This window comes from Mauremys reevesii, linkage group 4 (genome assembly GCF_016161935.1).
Source record: "Mauremys reevesii isolate NIE-2019 linkage group 4, ASM1616193v1, whole genome shotgun sequence".
In the NCBI taxonomy this organism is placed as follows: domain Eukaryota; kingdom Metazoa; phylum Chordata; order Testudines; family Geoemydidae; genus Mauremys; species Mauremys reevesii.
The window spans coordinates 116,588,565-116,608,837 of NC_052626.1; the positions used below are offsets into that span (position 1 = coordinate 116,588,565).

The 20,273-nt window shown below is 44.0% G+C and overlaps 1 pseudogene; it reads right to left on the reverse strand.

Moving 5' to 3' along the window:
- Positions 1-20,273, reverse strand: part of LOC120403834 — a 282,366-nt pseudogene that overhangs the window by 213,096 nt on the left and 48,997 nt on the right.

A 20,273-nucleotide genomic window follows, 5' to 3' on the forward strand; every position in this document is an offset into this window, starting at 1 on the left:
AAACATTTCAGTCCTCAGGGAGCTAAACTGTCGTGCCCCACTAGCAGAGAACAAGAGAGACTGAGGTGCCACCAATGGCTGAGGCCCCTGCAAAGGCAGGGAAGTGATTTGGTGAGATACGCCCAGATAATATCAACAGGTGATCTGAGCCCGAAACTGCAGAAGATGACAACTTCCCTTCCCTGCCCAATTCCCTGCCAATCTGACATGAGGGAAATTCCTTCCCGAGCCCAAATCTGGAGATCAGTGTATGCCTGAGCGTGTGAGTAAGACACTCCAGCCAGGCATCTTAGACAGATGAATTATCTGTACCACCTCAGAGCAGTGGCCCACTCCATCCAATGTCCCATCTCCAGCTGTGTGTAATCTCTGATGCTACAGAGGAAGGCAGAAAAATTCCAGACTACGCTAGATCATTTGTGCATTGAGAAAAAATTCCTTCCTGCCCCCTGCAGTATGAGATTTGATTTGATTATTGTCGTTATATGAATGCAGAGCTGCAAGCAGATTATGAGCATGTTGAGGCAATGTAGTCACAGTATGAGTGAGGCATGTGATCTGGTCTGGAGAGGGTCAGACCATCTGGTCAATCCAGAGGTTTACAGCTGAGGCAACCTGACCCCCAGACATTTCTTTTGATGCACCCACCCCAAACCTATCAGAGAGCAGGAGCCTGCTTCTACTTCTAGGATGTCTAAAATTTAATTCTGGAGGACTGAAAACTATGGATAAAACTTCACAGTACAGTTACACTAGGGAGACAGGACAGTTTAACAATACTTCAGGGGCCTGATCCTGCCTCACGCAAGTAGTCCTTACTACTAAATAATTAATTACTAAGTAAAGCAGTGTCCCCTTGAGTTCCTGGAGACTAATCACATGGAGATGGTATTACAGGATCAGATTCTAGCAGCATTCTCACACCAGAATTCATAAAAGAATAATCTTGATGATTTACAGTTTTTTGCCTAGAAAACAATATACTCTTCCTACAAAATACTTGTTTACCTTACCTTCAGAAACATGAAAACTATGGACATGATTGATTAATAATTGTGACTGTATTTTTTCCTTCTCCTCTCTTTCCCACCCCATTCCCTTCCTGTTCCCCTACCCACAATCTGTTTGTTATGCTCACTTGTAGTGCCTTGTCTTCGCCTAGGTCACTGTTCCCTTGGAACATTGTAGGAAGTTCAGGGGAATGGCAGGGCTGCCTAGGGTGGGGAGGGGGAGGAAAGTGGGGCAATTTGCCCCAGGCCCCGGGCCGCGCAGGGGCTCCCACGATAATGTCGGAGACTCCCCCCAAACCTCCACCTCCACCTCCGCCTCCACCTTCCCCCATCCCCCGGCACCTCAGCGAGCCACGTCCAGGGGTGGCCCTGGACAGAGCTAAAGCAGCATGGATCGGGCCTGAACTCCTCCCACTTGGAACTGCATGGTAAGGGGGCAGGACCTGAGTGCCTCCCACTCAGAGCCGTGTGGTAAGGGGGAGGGGGTGCGAGCTCAGATCCCGACAGAGCCAGGCTGCTGCAGCGCTGGCCAGGGGCCAGGGCAGCTCCTGGATGCGGCGCATGCTGAGACTGTAGGAGATGGGGGAGGCGGGAGTAAACAGCATGGTAAGCCCCTCTGAGCTGGATACCCTCCTGATCCCCTCCCACAGCCCTGACCCCCAGCTCCGAGCCCAGGCCCTCTGTGCCGGACACCCTTCTGACCCCCTCCCACAGCCCTGACCCCCAGCTCCAAGCCCAGACCCTCTGAGCTGGACACCCTTCTGACCCCCTCCCACAGCCCTGACCCCCAGCTCCGAGCCCAGCCCCTCTGAGCCAGGCACCCCCAACCCCATCCCCCCACAGCCCTATGCTCCAGCTCTGAGCACAGCCCCTCAGAGCTGGGGACCCTCTGACCCTTTCCCTCCACAGCTCTGAGCCCAGCCCCTCTGGGCCGGACACCCCCTGACCCAGAGCCCAGCTCCCCACCCAGCCCTGGGCAACAGCAGCACCACCCCCAGGCAGCGACAGCCCATTGGCACCAACCATCACCATCACCCAGCAACAGCCCATTATGTAATTGCAAATGTATACATACCATTAAATCATTTAATGTTTTTAAATCATGTATTTCATGTACACCTCTACCCCAATATAACACGAATTCGGCTATAACACAGTAAAGCAGTGCTCCAGGGGGGCGGGGCTGCGCACTCCCGTGGATCAAAGCAAGTTCGATATAATGTGGTTTCACCTGTAATGCGGTAAGACTTTTTGGCTCCCCAGGACAGAGTTATATCGAGGTAGAGGTGTATTTTCAAATTATTAAAAAAATAATTTTTGAATGTATTTCACTGGTTGTTTTTTACATTTCCAAATACATGATACTATAGTATTGCAACTTTTTTTTTGGAAGGGGCCCCTGAAATTGCTTTGCCCCAGGCCCCTTGAATCCTCTGGGTGGCCCTGGGGAGTGGGGTGGGTGGGGATCAGATGGCTGATAAGTACGCAAGCTGGGCAGGTGCTGAGAGAGGAACAGAACAGACAGAGGTGGGGATGAAATGAAAAGCAAAACCCGAGCAAGTGTGATTAACTTTTGTTCAGTAAAGGACAAAACATGTACCACACTGGAAATGAAAGTCACTAGGTCACTTACCCTAATGTCCCAAATCCCTTTTACATTCAACAATCACCCCACTGTCCCCAGGAGACAATTTAAGGAAGAGAACAGAGGACATTTATTCACTAATGGGGCAAATCCAGCACCTTTTCCAATGGCCACAGAGCGACCCTTTATTCCTCTGTGCAGGGGTAGGCTGGGTGTGTGAGATGCTGTGCTGAGGGTGGGTCTTTCTCTCATCATTAGCATTAGGCTGGATTAGTTTCTGTGAAGAAACTCCACAGTCGCTCTCTGCCCTGGGTGAGGAGGAGTCCTCCACCTTGTGCATCAGACCAGCACCTGGCTTACTTACTGGGAGGGAGCAGAGACAAGGGTTTGCCACACAATTAGTTTAGTGGTTTCATGGGGTTTGATTCTTTAGATGTTTACTATGATTTGCAGTTCAGAGATACATTTCAAACAGATCTTGGGAGACAGACCTGTTTTCGCTTACAGACAGCCCCCCAGCCTGAAGCGAATACTCACCAGCAACCACACACCATACAATAAAAAGATTAACCCAGGAACCTATCCTTGCAACAAAGCCCAATGCCAACTCTGTCTACATATCTATTCAAGTGACACCATCATAGGACTAATCACATCAGCCATGCCATCAGGGGCTCATTCACCTGCACATCTACCAATGTGATATATTCCATCATATGCCAGCAATGCCCCTCTGCCATGTACATTGGCCAAACCGGACAGTCTCTATGCAAAAGAATAAAGACACAAATCTGACATCAGGAATCATAACATTCAAAAACCAGTAGGAGAACACTTCAACATCTCTAATCACTCAGTGACAAATGTTAAGGTGGCAATTTTGCAACAGAAAAGCTTCAAAAACAGACTCCAAGGAGAAGCTGCTGAACTTGAATTAATATGTAAACTAGATAGCATTAACTTAAGTTTGAACAGAGACTGGGAATGGCTCGGTCATTACACTAATTAAACCTATTTCCCCATGTTAAAGTATCCTCACACCTTCGTGTCAGCTGTCCAAAATGGGCCATCTTGATTATCACTTCAAAAGTTTTTCTCCCCTGCTGATAATAGCTTCTCTTAATTAATTAGCCTCTTAGAGTTGGTATAGGTACTTCCACCTTTTCATGTTCTCTGTATGTATAAATATCTTCTAACTGTATGTTCCATTCTATGCATCCGATGAATTGGGCTGTAGCCCATGAAAGCTTATGCTCAAATAAGTTTGTTAGTCTCTAAGGTGCAACAAGCACTCCTGTTCTTTTTGCTGATACAGATTAACACGGCTGCTACTCTGAAACATTTCAAACAGAATACAGAGTAATACCAGACAATGGGCAGAAATGCACTGCTGCCGAACTCCTGGCATAGCAGCAGTAACAAAAGGGCTGTAAGAGAGGAGTTTGCTTACGATATTGTCTTTAGATTACAGTTTGGATCCTTCAGTCCTTGCAATAATGCGAATGCAGCTGAAGTTCTATGATCTTTCATCAGTGGGTTCCTAGAAGAGAGAATGTGAGTTTTAAATATCATTTCCTAAAGGCAGATTTCTCATCTCCTTTCCTGAAGATGAGAGGGTAGATTTTATTCCACAGCAGACACTTATTATCCTTTTTAAAAAGAAAACAAAGAGAAGCATATGAAGACACCACAGTCCATTGTTCTGGTGTCATTTTTGCTATTCATTCCTAAGAGTGGTGTAACCCACACTAATCCTGTGTAGCATTTGTCCCATCAAGTGGCTCGGCCATATAAAAGAGGGTTATGGGTGAGCTGCTTTTTTCAGAGAAAATCCTGCTATGCCTTTTCAGTTGGGCAAGGTAGAAGGAATATATCCAGAAGAATGGAAAAGAGGGTTCTTAATCAAACTCCCTTACAAAGAAGATTTGAGTGATTGTGACAAACGGCACAAGATTACACTTCTTTCAGGCCCAGGGAAAGTTTTCTGTGCAATCATCCTAAATCAGAGTTAACTAAAAGTGTGAATTTGAAGCAGCTAATTTAAACCACATTAAATCCCTGTGTGGACACTGTTATTCAGAATTTAAATGGCCGTTGGAAGTGAATTAAACTAAACCTAATTAAGACCACTTTAATTCTGCAGAACAGCATCCACACAGGGATTTAACATAGCATAATTAATCCACTTCAAATGTATGCCTTTAGTTCATTGAAATTAACTTTCCTGGATGTCTTCATGTAGACAATCCTTTAAAAGCCATAGATCGCAGATTTAGAGAATGGTAAGCTGGTTTTTGACCAGGTAGAAATTGTATAGACCTTAGAACAGGGTGGCCAACCTGTGGCTCCAGAGCCACATGCAGCTCTTCAGAAGTTAATATGCGGCTCCTTTTATAGGCACCAACTCTGGGGCTGGAGCTACAGGTGCCAGCTTTCTAATGTGCCAGGGGGTGCTCACTGCTCAACCCCTGGCTCTGTCACAACCTCTGCCCCCACTCCACCCCTTCCCGCCCCCTCTCCTGAGCCTTTCATGACCTCACTCCTCCCACTCCCCCTCTGAGTGGCAGAGAAAATCATTCAAATTATTATAAATTTGTGCACAATAAAGATAAACCAAGAGTTAGCAGACTGGTTTAATGTTAATTCTGGTGTCCGGCAAGGTTGCATCTTGTGCCTCTTTTTTTCGGAGTTGCTATTGACTTTGACTGACTCTCAGTATGGAAATGGGCATTGTGTGGATACATGGGGAGCTTGGAGACCTAGACTTTGCAGGTGACATTTTTCTTTTAAATAAATGAGTTGAAGGGATGCAGTGAAAGACAGGTGGTCTTGCAAATTCTGCCAAGCAAGTAGGTCTCACTAATTAATCAATTAAAAACAGAAGTTATCAAAATAAATTTATGTACCAATAGTTTTATCTATTTGAGAGATGAAGCCTTGAAAAAGGGAATAATTTAACTTATCTTGGCAGCCTCATTCATGATAGTGGTGATTGTGTTTCACATAAAGCCCAGAATAGGTGAAGTGAGTGCTGTATTTCTATCATCACCAACAATATGGAAGTCCAATGTGATTAGCAAAATTATCAAAACTGAAATCCATCAATATGGAAGTCCATTTAATGCAAATTAAGTAGAGTTCATTGTTGGTGTCTGCATAGACTATTCAATGTAAAAGGGATGGACAGAATAAGTAGTGAACAGGTCCTAGAATGAGCATAACTACCTACTGTACAACAATACAATATGGAATAAGAGGTGGACACACTTGGGGCTTCTTTTAAGAATGTTCATAAGAGGCTTCCCAAACAGGCCTCTCTTTGTCGACTCCAGGGCAAGAGACAGAGAGACTGGCCTAGAGGTACATTCTGTAGCTCAGTAAAGGCTGAAGTGGCATTATTACAGCTGAATATAAAAAACTTGGAAAACAAGCCCAGCACAGGGAGGACATTGTTCGATGTCTGCCTTCTGCCCTGATGGCATGGGAAGAATCATGAAGATGACACTGATGCTTTCAGGCTAATGGACCTGATCCTTTAATTTAGAGTCAAGGGGACTCATTTCTAGTGGCAGAGATTTTGCAGTCCCCTTCCACACACACAGCTGTTACCAGCAGCACTGGATGAAAAAAAAAGGGTAGACCATTCCATGAAAAATTTCACTTTTTCGGACAATTTTTTTCCCCCAATCAGGATAAAACATCAAAACAACAGGCACTCCGCCTGTCCATCCCCCAGAGCTGGGTGAGAGGTGGGGATGCATTGCGGGTCCTCTGCCTTTCTCTGCCCCAGAGCTAGAGGGTGGCAGAACAACCCTGCACACTGCCAAGGCAGCCCTCTGGGAAAGCTTTTGTCAGTTTCACTAACAGAAAATGAAACTCACAAGAGCGGTTCAGGCAGGCAGCCACTTTCTATTTCCTCAAAATAAAATTTCTTTTTTTTTGACAAAACTAAAATCCTCATGGAAAATTTCAGTTTTACAAACAGAGCATTTTTCATCAGAAGAAAAACTTTTCTTCCAGATCTAGTTACCAGGACCCAGTGAATGGGACACAGATTCCCATATGTTACGCTGATCCTTGTCTGCAGTTTTGGCCTCTTCGGTCCATTACTGGGTGGAGTAAGTTAGTGTGCTATTTGGTGGATCTTTGGATCCTCAGATCTGAGAGCAGCACTGGAAGGAAAGCTTTGCAGTAGTGACAGCAGCCTATGAATTGCTGCCAGCACCTGCCCCTGACTCAGGAGCAGGATCTATGCATGAGGAGACTATCCTAAATAATGCCCCTTTCACAGTGTCCCATAACTAAGATGAGGGAAGGGGGTGGGCAGGAGACATCTCACAGTTGGGTGCTGCACACATTACAGAGAAGGAATTAAGCATAATGCCCAGCAGAGCCCATACACAGAGCAATCTCTCTCCTCATCCGACGAAGTGGGTATTCATCCACGAAAGCTCATGCTCCAAAACGTCTGTTAGTCTATAACAGTGGTCCCCAACCTTTTTAGTGGCCAGTAGCACATTCATGTTTTCAGAAGAGTGTGGCGGGCACCAACAATTTTTCAAGGCTTATTTTGTATTTGTACATTAAATAATAAAAAAAACCATCATATTTAATATTACATAATGTATGAATCCAGAGAGAAGAGAGAAGCTGGAGAGAAGCCGCGAGGACAGAGAACACCAGTTCCCGCAGTCCCAGAGTACTCTGTCCCCAGCAGGTGTGGGGCCCCAGATTCTCTCCCCTGCTGGGCACTAGGCGGGTCCTGCGCCTGCCAGGGACCAAGAACACCGGCGCCCACAGCCTGCAGCCCTGGAGTTCTCTGTCCCTGGCAGGGGCGGGGCCGCGGCTGCCAGGGAGAGAGAACACCAGTGCCTGCAGCCCCAGAGAAGCTGGAGAGAAGCCACAGCCTCGCGCCTACCAGGGACAGAGAACACCAGTCTCTGCAGCCTGCAGCCTGCCCTGGAGTTCTCTCCCCAGCAGGCGTGGGGCCGCGGCTTCTCTCCCCCGCTGGGCACTAGGCGGGCGCACATAAATGCCACAGTGGGTGCCACGGCGCCCACGGGCACCACATTGGGGACCACTGGTCTATAAGGTACCACAGGACTCTTTGCTGCTTTCTCCAGGTGAGAGAATGCAGTAGCACTACTGCCATCAGCAGCAAGGTGGAGCTGTATTGTAAGATGTTGACTAATGGCTGGGAAACACCTATGACATGGCCAGTAACTGGGCAGTGCAGGAAACAGCATGGCTTGGATTGTAGCCTTGAGGAAGATGCTAAGGCTAGTGGAGAGGGAATGAGAGGTGATTGCTTTAGGGCTTCAGGCAGCTTGCTGGGTGCCAGCACAGAGTCCAGAGGCAGCAGGAGCTGAGCTACAATCAGCTTCCATTTGAGAATCTTCTGAATTGCTTGTGGCTAATCCTGCTGCGAGGGACTGGGGTATAGGTGGTCTTGCCTAGTGGTCACAGCTGGGCTGAGCTCTGCTCTCTAGGGACAGTAGTTGCTAGGCAAGAGTTGGAGGGATCACAAGAGCCAGGTTCTGTAGGCAAGAGTCAGGGTCAGAATCAGGCTAGAGTCAGAGGCCAGATATCAGGAGACTAAGCAAAGTCTGGCACTGCAGCAGGCCAAAGTCTGTGTGGCAGCCCAGACAACATCCTGGGGCAACATCTGGGGTTGAATAGGGCACTTGGCCAATCAGAGGGCCATGGGGTACCTCAGTCTGGATCTCTTGGCAGTACTTCCTGCAGCATATATTCTCCACAGAGTTCCCTGGCTGAGCCTCTGCATGGCCTCCTGGTGGCACTGGGGGAATATCAGCTATCCCAGGCTCTGCTGACCCAGCTTCTAGTCCTTATACCTTTTCCTTTTGCTATTCAGGTGCTCAAGGACCTCGGCAGGTCTAACACATTTGCAACTGTGACTAGGCTGTAGGAGAAGACAGGTCACTTACATAGAGCTCTCTGGATCTCTAGGCAAACTGGTCCACAAAAACAACATGCCCTTTGACAGGTCAGATGGAAGGAGTAAAAAACATGGGCTTACTTATAATATGGAACTGTAGTTTGGAAAGCAGTGACTCTTAAAAGGACTTGGAATTATGATGGAGAACCAACTGACCATGATCTCCCAGTGCAATGCTGTGGCTGAAAGGGCTAATGGGATCATTGGGTGTATAAACAGGAGTATATACAGTAGGAACAAGGAGGTTACATTTCTCCTCTATACAGCACTGGTGAAACTGGCAAAGCTAAAATGTTTGCTCCAGTTCTGGTGTCCAGCTTCTTCAATGCAGACAAGTACTTAGCTAACCACTCCAGCCCATAGCAGCTAACTTCCTCATCCTTCTATCTGATCCAAGCTAGTTTCCCAGGAAGCTAATTGGTCCCAGCTGTTTCTGGGTCCTTCTGCTTAACCCTCGCTTCCCTATTCATGCCTACGCTCCAATCATGAAGTTTTCTGACTCAGCTACCTTGACCCGACCAGGCCCAGAGGGACAGCGTAACCTCATTTTACAGGAAAAGACCAAGACAAATCTGCAAATACCTTATAATCCACTGAAAAAAAGGGGGCATTATAATGGTGATATGATGAAATGTCACTCTAAGGATTTACTGATTAATATTAAATAAACTGTGATACTTACAGAGGAAATAACGATTTCCGTAGCTTTGCTATCCATCCTTCTTCTCGTTCTCCAATCCCAAGCGTACAATTACATAGGTAAAGTGACTGCTTACTACAACAGTTCTTTACACAGAATGAAAGAGCAATTTCATCCATTGTTGTAAACCTGATGTGTTCCAATCTAATTTCTTGGAAATTATCCATTGCCCTTTTCACAAACTCTTCTTCCTGACTCTCATACAAACAGTGACACAACTCAAGCTGGTCACGCAGTTCCCCAGAGGTCTTATAAGGCAGAAGGGAGATGTTTTTAGCTTCTGCTTCAAACCACTTCAATAAATCCAGCTTTATTGCAGGTGATGTTGCAATGTAATTTTTTCTCCATGTCATTTAGTCTCTCTTTATTTAAGAGACCAAACAAGAAACGTACTGTTAACATCAAATAATTATTTTTAGATGGTCCATAAATTTTTAGCAAGTGAGTCACATCTTTCTTAGAAGACAAAGGTTTTGTCGTTGTCTCTTCATCTTCCTCTAGCACATAAAACAGAGCTGCAAAAAACTCTTGGAAACTCAAGTGAATGAAGCTGTAGACACTTTCACATTCTGTATCTTTTTGAAAAATACTTTTATTCAGAAAAAGAGAGTGAATCTTAGGCAAGGATAAATTGTGTTTCTTCAGGTCACCTTCTTCAAACAGGATTTTCTGTTCTAAAATTCCATCTGCAGCCAATGAGCAAAGCTTCCACAGGGTAGTTTTAGACTGTTGCATTGAGTCAGTGAAATGGTCAGTTAGCAGAGTGGACAGAAAGAGCAAATATACTGAGGTGGTTGTTTTTGAAGTTTGTGCAAGATCTTCCCTTTTTTCCATCTGTTGCTTCATAACCGTGCAGATGATCCAACACACAATGGGGACAAAGCACATGGTGAAGAGCATTTCATTTTCTTTGACAAAATTAAAGGCTTGTGTTGCTTTCTTTTCATCACAAAAGAATTTATAGAAATATTCTTTCCTTTCTTCTCCAGAAAATCCCATTATCTCTGCATAACATGGAAATTTTAAATTATGCTGTAGTTTCTCCAGAGCAGTTGGTCTCGTAGTGATCAGTAAGAAGGATTTTTGAAGAACTTTCTTTCTCAATAAACTGCACAGTACGGTTTTCACTGGCTTCTTCTCAAATGGGTCAGTGCACAGACTAATTTCATCAATGTCTAGCAAGGAACTCAACTCATCAAAACCATCTATTAGGAATAGGAGTTTTTCTGGCTTCTCAAAGATTTCTTTAATTGGTCTTACTCCATCAGGAAAATTGTCTAAAACCAAATCAGCAACACTTTTCTTTGCAGTAACAAGATTTATTTTTCTGCAATTTATATAGAAAACATAATCAAACTTTTTCTGATAGAGTTTTCCAGCTGCCCAGTCCAACATGATCTTTCTTGCTGTCATTGTTTTCCCAATTCCAGCAGCTCCCTGTAGCACAACAGTTTTTGGGCTTTGTTGATTTCTACCAGGGTCAAATAAAACATTAATCTTAGTGAGACAGGTCTGGTGAGCCATCAGTTCTGTGTGTTTCCTTCCTCTGGTGATTATTTCATGTTCTTTCTCCTCCCGCTGCCGATGTTCCTTTACAATAAGCAGTTCTGTGTATCTTTTGTCTAGACTCACATATTCACCCATGCAAGCATTCCTATCTTCTATTATTTGGTATTCTTCTTGTATATATTCTCTATACTTCTTCTGGTAATCTAATTCAATGACAATGGCATGAAGCATTAGACATACCGAGTACAGTTGTTCAAACAAAGATCATTTGAACTGCCATTCATCGGTTATATCCAAAGATTGGACAGGACAAGATATTGGTGACATTCTGTTCTTTCTGGTCTCCCAGCATTCCCACCATCATGTGACTTGACACTTTGCTAGAATTTTACATATTAAAATTAGTCTCTTGTCTTTTATTGTTTAATTATTTTGTACATGATCATCTCTCACCTTGGTTCTGATTCAGCAATGTCCTTATGCACAGATTGAAGTCCCCTTACAATAAATGAAATTTGAGCATGCGGTTAAAGTTAAGAATTTGCTCAAGTGCTTTTCTGAATAAGGATAATTTAGCTCATTCCTTTTTGGGGCGGGGGGAAGGGTTGGTCCTTCTGATCTTTTCTTTTAGTTTTGTCTTATTTTTTCTATTAACATAAGAACATAAGAACATAAGAAAGGCTGTACCGGGTCAGACCAAAGGTCCATCTAGCCCAGTATCTGTGTACCGACAGAGGCCAATGCCAGGTGCCCCTGGGGGAGTGAACCTAACAGGCAATGATCAAGTGATCTCTCTCCTGCCATCCATCTCCATCCTCTGACGAACAGAGGCTAGGGACACCATTCTTACCCATCCTGGCTAATAGCCATTTATGGACTTAGCCACCATGAATTTATCCAGTCCCCTTTTAAACGTTGTTATAGTCCTAGCCTTCACAACCTCCTCAGGTAAGGAGTTCCACAAGTTGACTGTGCGCTGCGTGAAGAACTTCCTTTTATTTGTTTTAAACCTGCTGCCTATTAATTTCATTTGGTGACCCCTAGTTCTTGTATTATGGGAATAAGTAAATAAATTTTCCTTATCCACTTTCTCAGCATCACTCATGATTTTATATACCTCTATCATGTCCCCCCTTAGTCTCCTCTTTTCCAAACTGAAGAGTCCTAGCCTCTTTAATCTTTCCTCATATGGGACCCTCTCTAAACCCCTAATCATTTTAGTTGCTCTTTTCTGAACCTTTTCTAGTGCTAGAATATCTTTTTTGAGGTGAGGAGACCACATCTGTACACAGTATTCGAGATGTGGGCGTACCATGGATTTATATAAGGGCAATAATATATTCTCAGTTTTATTCTCTATCCCCTTTTTAATGATTCCTAACATCCTGTTTGCTTTTTTGACCGCCTCTGCACACTGCATGGACATCTTCAGAGAACTATCCACGATAACTCCAAGATGTTTTTCCTGACTCGTTGTAGCTAAATTAGCCCCCATCATGTTGTATGTATAGTTGGGGTTATATTTTCCAATGTGCATTACTTTACATTTATCCACATTAAATTTCATTTGCCATTTTGTTGCCCAATCACTTAGTTTTGTGAGATCTTTTTGAAGTTCTTCACAATCTGCTTTGGTCTTAACTATCTTGAGTAGTTTAGTATCATCTGCAAACTTTGCCACCACACTGTTTACCCCTTTCTCCAGATCATTTATGAATAAATTGAATAGGATTGGTCCTAGGACTGACCCTTGGGGAACACCACTAGTTACCCCTCTCCATTCTGAGAATTTACCATTAATTCCTACCCTTTGTTCCCTGTCCTTTAACCAGTTCTCAATCCATGAAAGGACCTTTCCTTTTATCCCATGACAGCTTAATTTACGTAAGAGCCTTTGGTGAGGGACCTTGTCAAAGGCTTTCTGGAAATCTAAGTACACTATGTCCACCGGATCCCCCTTGTCCACATGTTTGTTGACCCCTTCAAAGAACTCTAAGAGATTAGTAAGACACGATTTCCCTTTACAGAAACCATGTTGACTATTGCTCAAGAGTTTATGTTTTTCTATGTGTCTGACAATTTTATTCTTTACTATTGTTTCAACTAATTTGCCCGGTACCGACGTTAGACTTACCGGTCTGTAATTGCCGGGATCACCCCTAGAGCCCTTTTTAAATATTGGCGTTACATTAGCTAACTTCCAGTCATTGGGTACCGAAGCCGATTTAAAGGACAGGTTACAAACCTTAGTTAATAGCTCCGCAACTTCACATTTGAGTTCTTTCAGAACTCTTGGGTGAATGCCATCTGGTCCTGGTGACTTGTTAATGTTGAGTTTATCAATTAATTCCAAAACCTCCTCTAGTGATACTTCAATCTGTGACAGTTCCTCAGATTTGTCACCTACAAAAGCCAGCTCAGGTTTGGGAATCTCCCTAACATCCTCAGCCGTGAAGACTGAAGCAAAGAATCCATTTAGTTTCTCCGCAATGACTTTATCACCTTTAAGCGCTCCTTTTGTATTTTCATCGTCAAGGGGCCCCACTGGTTGTTTAGCAGGCTTCCTGCTTCTGATGTACTTAAAAAACATTTTGTTATTACCTTTGGAGTTTTTGGCTAGCCGTTCTTCAAACTCCTCTTTGGCTTTTCTTATTATACTCTTGCACTTAAGTTGGCAGTGTTTGTGCTCCTTTCTATTTGCCTCACTAGGATTTGACTTCCACTTTTTAAAGGAAGTCTTTTTATCTCGCACTGCTTCTTTTACATGGTTGTTAAGCCATGGTGGCTCTTTTTTAGTTCTTTTACTGTTTTTCTTAATTTGGGGTATACATTGAAGTTGGGCCTCTATTATGGTGTCTTTAAAAAGGGCCCACGCAACTTGCAGGGATTTCACTTTAGTCACTGTACCTTTTAATTTTTGTCTAACTAACCCCCTCATTTTTTTATAGTTCCCCCTTTTGAAATTAAAGGCCACAGTGTTGGGCAGTTGAGATGTTCTTCCCACAACAGGGATGTTGAATGCTATTGTATTATGGTCACTATTTCCAAGCGGTCCTGCTATAGTTACCTCTTGGACCAGCTCCTGCGCTCCACTCAGGATTAAATCTAGAGTCGCCTCTCCCCTTGTGGGTTCCCGTACCAGCTGCTCCATGAAGCAGTCATTTAAAGTATCGAGAAATTTTATCTCTGCATTTCGTCCTGAAGTGAAATGTTCCCAGTCAATATGGGGATAATTGAAATCCCCCACTATTATTGGGTTCTTAATTTTGATAGCCTCTCTAATTTCCCTTAGCATTTCATCATCACTATTACTGTCCTGGTCAGGTGGTCGATAATAGATCCCTACTGTTATATTTTTACTAGAGCATGAAATTTCTATCCATAGAGACTCTATGGAACCTGTGGATTCGCTTAAGATTTTTACTTCATTTGAATCTACACTTTCTTTAACATATAGTGCCACTCCTCCCCCTGCACGGCCTGTTCTGTCCTTCCGATATATTTTGTACCCCGGAATGATTGTGTCCCATTGATTGCTCTCAGTCCACCAGGTTTCTGTGATGCCTATTATATCTATATCCTCCTTTATCACAAGGCACTCTAGTTCACCCATCTTATTATTTAGACTTCTGGCATTTGTGTACAAGCACTTTAAAAACTTGTCCCTGTTTATTAGCCTGCCTTTTTTTGATGTGCCAGATTCTTTTTTATGTGACTGTTTATCATCTGATCCGGCCCTTACATTATACTTCTCATTCCTCTGCTCCTGACTATAACCTGGAGATTCTCTATCATCAGACTCTCCCCTAAGAGAAGTCTGTGTCCGATCCACACGCTCCTCTGCAGCAGTCGGCTTTCCCCCATCTCCTCCCTTTCTCCCCAGTAAGTATCATTTGTCTTCTTTTGTTATTTCTAACTTCTTCTCTTCTTGCTCCCTGGTTATGTTTTATCTCCTCTTCTGTTTGCTATCTTTTTTAATCCCTTTCTGTTTATCTCACCTCTAGATACCCTTCTTTGCTTCACCTTCCACCCCCATTCCTTGATACTGCCACTCCAAACACTGGAGGATAGGATTGGACACTGGTATTTAGTTGGGGCCCATCTCTAATCCTGAGTAGTGCAGTATGGGAAGTAGAGTGCCAGTGTTTCAGTGGACAGCTGACTTGCTTATGCAGGCCTTGTCTCCTCTATGGGCCAAGATCCCTAGCTTGACTTCATCTTCAGTCAAGATGAAGATGCACCATGGTTTTCTATCTTGCTGGGCCGCATGGTGCATCATGGGAGATGTAGTCCAGAAAGGGAGCCTGGCCCATAGAGAAGAAAGGGGTCATGAGGCACATGAACTATGACTCAAATAGAGCATTCCAGCAGCATTTCAGAATGCTATGTTAAGAGTGTTAAAACATCCTTTAAAAGGTTTTAAACCATGGACACTATTAAACCAGTTTACAGGCTGTGGACATAGGGCCAGACCATATGAGCACACTTTAGAAAAACAAAAATGTGTTCTTGCCTGAGTACGAGCACATAGACCAAAATGCATTAAATGATTTATCAGTGGACTATTTCTACAAATGGTCATCAGACATAATTCCTAATACAGTGTGAATTGACCCAATAAGTGCACAGCAAATGGCTTCTTCATAGGAAGCAGCCCTGCCTGTGTCAGTGTGGGATTTATCCCTCTTTAATGTTTTGGCCATAACAGTTTTGTGTACTTGTTCTTTCTTTGTAACTCAGCACAGTCCTTTAATTACATTTATTGTTGTTCTCTGAGTTCCCCTTGTTTGAGCTGCATCTTTCTATCATAATTGGACTAAGAGGTGGATGCAGTATTCTAAGTACAGTCTTACCAAAGCCTTTCAGAGAGAGATTATCATCTCCCTGCTCCTTGGCATAATGTATTTCTGCACAGGGTCCCAGATCCCCTCGTCTGTTGTTCCCTCTTGTTTCTTCAATTTTTGCTGTTTTCTCCTTTTCCTGTGACAAAACTAACGAAGGAGATTAATTGCAATAATACCATAGTGTTTAAGGCCAGAAGGGAACCACCTGATCATGTAGTCTGACCTCCATTCAATACCCCCCAGCCCCTGAACACTAAACCCAACAACCAAAATGAGATCAAAGTATTACAGCCCACAGGAGACTAGACTATTATGTGTCCCAGGCAGAGGATAGGAGGAACCAAGATGCACCAGTACCTGAGCCCCTCCACAGTGGCAGGGAAATGATTAAGTGAGATCTACCCAGATAATCCTTGCTAGCAACCTGCACTCACACACTGCAGAGGAAAGGAGAGAAAAACCCCAAGTCACAGCCAATCTGCCCTGCTGCTTTACATGCACAAGTTAGAAAATCCTACCCAGAGTTTTATCATGGAATTGCCACCTCACCGTAACTATAGTGTCACTTAAGCTATTGTTATAACAGGGCTAGATTGGACCTGGTGTTTACACAGGTGTGGAGGGAGAAGGCATGGTCCTAATTGCACACCCTTGTAATTCCCACACAAGAATCAGGGATAATTGCAGTACCTGAGCTCAGGGGAGCACAGGAACTGTATCCTTGGGGAAACCCAGCACCCCAAAGGGTCAGTGAGAAGCAGAGAGGAGCTAGAGCCCTGACCTTGTTCCCCTCCACATCTGACTGCTGAGCAGGAGCAGCACACATGGAAAAATACTGGAGCTGGCTAGAATTTCTTTTTTTCTCCACCATGGAAAATTTTGAGTTTTTGGCAGAAAAAAAAACAAAACAAAACAATCAAACATAAAACCGTGAAAGCCAAATAGTTTTGGCTGAAAACCAAAATTTTGATTTAAAAAAATGTTGCTGCAATGTGTTATGAGAATTGTAGTTTGCTTGCTTCCTGCTCCCATTCTCCTCTATGGGCAAAGATCCCTAGCCTCAGCCTGACTACATCTTCCATCCTGCACCATGGTTTTCTCTCTTGCTGAGCCACCATGTTGCATCATGGGAGATGTAGCTCAGAGTGGGAGCCTGGCCCATACAGAAGAAAGGGGTCATGAGGCACCTGAACTATGACTCCCATACAGCACTCCAGTAGCATTTCAGAATCAAAATTGTTCTGTTTTCATAAGAAAAGTTTTTGTTTTTCCCATGGAAAGCAGGCAATTATCACAAACAAAATTTGTTTTGACAAAACTGCTATTTTCTGTTGACAATTTGCTGTACCCTGTTAGTCACACTTCCCTTGCATGCCAGGCAGCTCAAGAATATTGTGGTTGCTGGGAATAAGAACCTGAATATCTCTTTGATCATTGCTGGCCAGGAGCAAGTCTTACAAAAGTTTCCTGAGCCTGAAAGCATTTGCACCAGTCTTTCCAAAGTATTTCTCTGATCCAAGAATTCACAAAAGCAGCAAAGAATCCTGTGGCACCTTATAGACTAACCGACGTTTTGCAGCATGAGCTTTCGTGGGTGAATACCCACTTCGTCAGATGCAAGTAGTGGAAATTTTCAGGGGCAGGTATATATATGCAAGCAAGAAGCAAGCTAGAGATAACGAGGTTAGTTCAATCAGGGAGGATGAGGCCCTGTTCTAGCAGTTGAGGTGTGAAAACCAAGGGAGGAGAAACTGGTTCTGTAGTTGGCAAGCCATTCACAGTCTTTGTTTAATCCTGAGCTGATGGTGTCAAATTTGCAGATGAACTGAAGCTCAGCAGTTTCTCTTTTCACACTGGAAATTTCCACTACTTGCATCCAACTAAGTGGGTATTCACCCATGAAAGCTCATGCTGCAAAACGTCTGTTAGTCTATAAGGTGCCACAGGATTCTTTGCTGCTTTTAACCTAAGCTGGTAGAATATAAGATAAAGGGGGGGGGGTCATGTGGGTCCCCACATCTGTACCCCACATCTGTACCCCGGAGTTCAGAGTAGAGGGGGGAACCTTGACAGCAAGTCAGTAGCCATGAGGAGAATGAGTTCACTACATCAGACTTAACTAGAGCAGCATCTGTCTGGGTACATGGGACTCCTGCTGGGACTTCTGAAAAAACCAAGTGACCAGCCATGTCCTTAACCAGCTCTCTGTCCTGCTCCTCTGTTTGTCACTCTTGCCTGGATGTTCAGGATCTTTTGTTCACACCTACATCACCTTTCTGAAAAAGTCATGAGAACCCAGAGAATGGGGACAAAACAAACAGCACGTGTACGCACACGCATACGCGCACACACACACTTTAGCCAGACAAACTGTCACTTTGCCAGCACACACTTCTGAAAGTGTTGACTGGAGTGGATCAGAAACTGGGACCATGAAGAAATGTCTGTGAAACATGCCTGAGAACTCCCTTAGCCCTGTAGAATGGGCGAATTATTGTGCATTAGCACAAACTCTAAAGTGCAGCATTATGTCTTGACACATGATGCTGACACAAACGTGCATCCAGGATAAACAAATGTTGGAGAAGAATACAGAAAATGCCGACTTAATAGCTGTGGAGTTGTGTAACACTATGAAAAACTCAAATAAAAAAATTAAACAATAAGGCAACATACAACAAACAATGACTGAGCTATTGGAACAGAATGGCAATTCCCCACTGGATCCAAGGAGAGCCTTGTGTCTGCCCCCTGCCCTAAGAGACTGAAAATGAAGGTTACCAGACCACTGCATTCCATAACTCTCCATTCCCTGGGCCCCGACTCCCTTTCTCCCTCCCACACCCTCCACCCAACAAAACCCCCCAATAATCCCCCGCCTCCAATGTCAGACCGAGCACAGAGCAAATCCAGCTCCTACTCCTGAGTCTCTCCCCTTCAAGATGGTCCCTATCCAAAGAGCTCACAATCCCAGCTGCCTGCCAGAGCCCATGGGATCTGTCTCACTGCCCTGCCTGCTGATCTCGATGCTAGCAGATGCTTTTCCCTTGCAGGAGGGGAGAAGAAGCGCTGGTGCACTCTGCAGATTGGTCTACTCCCCCAACACCCCACTCACACTACGTGTGACATTACCTAGGGTACAATCTGGACTGCAGCTGTGTCCTCTCGGCAATCCAGCCTGGGATGCCTTTTACACTGCTTTGCTGTGAGAACTACCACTCCTCGTGCTGCTCATGCACAGCAAAATCACTCCCAGCTATGTTACATTAATGCTCTGCCAGGGACTCATGCATTGTATTGCACAGTGACACCAGAAAATTCCCAGTCCCTGCCTGGTCCCTCAGAAATGTGCCAGCACAGGGGTGGACAATGAAAGCTCCTAGAAGGTCCATCTTTTCATCAAAAGAAAATGATATGCACAGACACTGTTATCTCAAGTGGTGGTTCCCAAACACTTCAATCCAAACACACTGGTTTAGATAAAACTATAGAATGAGTTTATTAACTACAGAAAGGTAGATTTTAAGGGACTACAAGTAATGAGGCATAAAAGTCAGAATTGGTTACAAGAAAATAAAAGTAAAACACAATGAATGCCTAACTTAAGAAGCTAAGTGAATTCAAAGCAAAGTCTCTCTTCTCACGTTTCAATGGTCTTACAGGCTGAATTTCTTTCAGTCTGGGTCCCTTACCCTATCCAGTAATGCTGCCTTTGTTCTTCAAGTGTTGTCAATGCCATAGGGTGTCTGCTCTCCCTTCCTATAGTTCTTTCTATTCTTCGAGAATCATCTCCAGCTGAGGTTCAGGAAGTAGAAAGTATGTAGACGGGAACCCCAAGCTCTTTCTTTGTCAAGATGTAAATTTTTCACTCCCATCCTCTTTCCTGCTGAAGAGTGGCCATTTAACCAGGTGCTGATGCATTTGATTTAATAGACACCTGGCTGAAGAATCAGATTCCTTTGGTCTCTGAGGGACTGGTGTGTGACTGTTCCCTGTCATAGTAATACCATACAGAGGAATCTTATCACTTTACATGTAATGTTGACACACATATTTTACCAGGATAATAATGATCAACAAATTAAGAGTTTTCAAATGATACCACACAAGGCATACTTTGTACAAAAATTATCATATTCCAGTAAAGGGGTGAACATAGGGATACATACTGCCACAGAGTCCCAATGTTTGGGAGAAAAAAGAACCCTGAATCTGTACAAGGGAGAGAAGCCCCCACTTCTTGGAGAGCCCCCAAGTTCCATAAGGGTTGGTAGAGCCCCTGAGGTATTTTGGAGGCAGGAAGAGAGGAGCTCCCAATGGTTTTGTAAAAGGGGTGAAGATCAGGGTAACAGACTGTCACACTATGAAGCCAAGGAAGTTACTTTTAAAAAGTCAATTAAGAAAAGCTTAGATTCTATAGAATCTGAGTATGTGATGCAGCAACAAAAATACATCACATGATCAGGGGTTTGACATCACAGCTTTAAGGGGAAATTAATTCCCACTTAACACCTCTTACACCATTAAGATTTCTGTAAGAGAATCAAAAACTGTTTCAAGATTTGTTAATCCTCTATATGGCCTTGTGTTTCAGATTCTTAAATATTTATCAATCAGAGAAGCCAATATGTAGCCATGCTTAACAGCAAAACAAGTCCAATCTCCC